The sequence below is a fragment of the Entelurus aequoreus genome, linkage group LG11, assembly GCF_033978785.1.
Source record: "Entelurus aequoreus isolate RoL-2023_Sb linkage group LG11, RoL_Eaeq_v1.1, whole genome shotgun sequence".
In the NCBI taxonomy this organism is placed as follows: Eukaryota; Metazoa; Chordata; class Actinopteri; order Syngnathiformes; family Syngnathidae; genus Entelurus; species Entelurus aequoreus.
Window position 1 is genome coordinate 58,920,739 of NC_084741.1, and position 3,329 is coordinate 58,924,067.

Here is a 3,329-nt window from a genome sequence, read left to right on the forward strand (position 1 = left end):
TATTCTCTTGATGTTTTAGCCACTCTTGGGAGAAAAGCCTGAGTTAGAAGCATGATGAATATCTTTGTTGTTTTCGACTCTGGAGTTGTCATCTTGCCTTCCCTGCGGGATTGTGGCGACGAACGCTCTCAAGTGTCACTGTGTGTGCCACATTGTCGTCACTGATGTGGCCTGACAGGTGCAAAGCAGCACTGCTCCAGAACATGTCGCGAGCTGGTGAAGAGGAGGTGGGTGTGGAATCTGGGAAAAGGGCAACGTCCACAAACATTGCCATGCGCATCTTCTTGTTACTACAAGCTGTGACATACAAGTCATGCTGCTGGAACATAAAAACAGGTTGTCAAGCTGCCACCAACGAATGAGCAAATATTTTCTGAAATTGTCTATTTTTAAAATGGCCTTTGGCTCAGGAACATGCTGCTGATGCATTAGACATGAGTTAATCTCCGCTAACAAAAGATTCCTCTCCGCCCCCCTCAGACTTGCAGACACTTGTAAGAAACAAATTTGTCATCAATGTCGACCAGCAGTGTCATTTTTGCTGCCCTCACCACATCATCACTGCTTGACGCCACATCTCCAGGCACGCATTAATACAACTTAAACACATCTCTTCATGTGAAGCTCTACACATTGCCTGAGGCATTGCTTTTCACACACCATAATTACAATGCCACTTAAATGCAGCAGAAAATGTTTCAATATAAAAATAAATGTACGTCAATGTCAGACAGGAGCAAAATTTGGAATTTCACTTCATTTGACAATTTCAGCACGGTGCTGGGAGGTTATTGCATGTGCCTCACAATACGAAGGTCCTGGGTTCGATCCCCGGGCTCGGGGTCTCTATGTGTGGAGTTTGCATGTTCTCCCCGTGACTGTGTGGGTTCCCTCCGGGTACTCTGGCTTCTTCCCACCTCCAAAGACATGCACCTGGGGATAGGTTTATTGGCAACACTACATGGCCGTAGTGTGTGAATATGAGTGTGAATGTTGTCTGTCCGTCTGTGTTGGCCCTGTGATGAGGTGGCGACTTGTCCAGGGTGTACTCCGCCTACCGCCCGAATGCAGCTGAGATAGGCTCCAGCACCCCCCGCGGCCCCGAAAGGGACAAGCGGTAGAAAATGGCTGGATGGATGGATGGATAGTCCAGTGCTTAAATCACTGCACTGAGTTCTTGTTGCTCAGAGAATAGACTTTACTTGCTTGTGTACAAGTCTCTTCACAGTCTTGTGCCAAAGTATATCTCTGACATATGAACCATATGAACAATCTGGAGCTCTGAAAAGCTCAGGGAGTAGTCTCCTGCTGGTGCCCAGAGTCAGGACGAAACATGGCGAGGCTATGTTTAAGTTTTATGCTTTTGAAATCTGTGATAGTCTTCCTGAAGATGTGAGACCGGCCTCAACTTTCAGATCCAGGCTGAAAATAATTGTATTTCATTGTGCACGACAACTGTAAGTATTTTATCTACACTATTTGATTTTAATATGAATTAGTACCCCGCCTACCGGTTTGCAGCCTAGTGTGAAGTGACTGGAATGAGAATCAGCACCTCCAAGTCCGAGTTCATGGTTCTCGCCCGGAAAAGGGTGGAGTGCCATCTCCGGGTTGGGTAGGAGACCCTGCCCCAAGTGGTGGAGTTCCAGTACCTCGGAGTCTTGTTCACGAGTGAGGGAAGAGTGGATCGTGAGATCGACAAGCGGATCGGTGCGGCTTCTTCAGTAATGCGGACGCTGTATAGATCCGTTGTGGTGAAGAAGGAGCTGAGCCGGAAGGCAATAGCTCTCAATTTACCGGTCGATCTACGTTCCCATCCTCACCTATGGTCCTGAGCTTTGGGTTATGACCGAAAGGACAAGATCACGGGTACAAGCCGCCGAAACGAGTTTCCTCCACCGGGTGGCGGGGCTCCGGGGGGAGCTCAAAGTAAAGCTGTTGCCCCTCCACATCGCATACTTGCCAACCCTCCCGAATTTTCCGGGAGACTCCCGAATTTCAGTGTCTCTCCCGAAAACCTCCCGGGACAGCCCTTCTCCCGATTTTCAACCGAACAACTATATTGGGGGCGTGCCTTAAAGGCACTGCCTTTAACGTCGTCTCTCACCTGAAAAGGAGACTATTATATATGTCTCCGTTATCCATAGGTTTATCTATAACCCATAAAGTAGGCAGGCACGGAGCTATTTCTCAGCGTGTGTTTATTCCAGCCGGCACGTTAATACACTGACACACAACATCCGGATTCCCATCATGCATTGCTTCAAAACTACGGCAAGTAGTAATGTCCAAAATTTCCAGCCGGACAAACTATATTGGGGGCGTGCCTTAAAGGCACTGCCTTTAGCGTCGTCTCTCATCTGAAAAGGAGACTATTATGTATGTCTCCGTTATCCATAGGTTTATATATAACCCATAACACAGTGGCCGAATGGATATAGTCACTCATGAACGGTCAGAGAAGCACAAGGCGGTGGCAACGCAGTATTATGGGCCACCTTACAAGCAACATCCCGTTCTCATTTGCGGATGTTTTCAACAAATCCGTGAAGGATATGTTCCCGTATTCAGAGATCGCTCGCCAGTACTCAAATGGTAGAACAGAGGCTACTCAAATAGTGAAAGGTAAGTGTTATTTTTTTAAGTAAGCAGCAAGCACAGTACAGTTAGTAGAACAACTGTGTTTTCATTACTGTGTACTGTACTATATATACAAACCCCGTTTCCATATGAGTTGGGAAATTGTGTTAGATGTAAATATAAACGGAATACAATTATGTACAAATAATTTTCAACCCATATTCAGTTGATTATGCTACAAAGACAACATATTTGATGTTCAAACTGATAAACATTTTTTTTGGTGCAAATAATCATTAACTTTAGAATTTGATGCCAGCAACACGTGACAAAGAAGTTGGGAAAGGTGGCAATAAATACTGATAAAGTTGAGGAATGCTCATCAAACACTTATTTGGAACATCCCACAGGTGAACAGGCACATTGGGAACAGGTGGGTGCCATGATTGGGTATAAAAGTAGTTTCCATGAAATGCTCAGTCATTCACAAACAAGGATGGGGCAAGGGTCACCACTTTGTCAACAAATGTGTGAGAAAATTGTTGAACAGTTTAAGAAAAACCTTTCTCAACCAGCTATTGCAAGGAATTTAGGGATTTCACCATCTACGGTCCGTAATATCATCAAAGGGTTCAGAGAATCTGGAGAAATCACTGCACGTAAGCAGCTAAGCCCATGACCTTCGATCCCTCAGGCTGTACTGCATCAACAAGCGACATCAGTGTGTAAAGGATATTACCACATGGGCT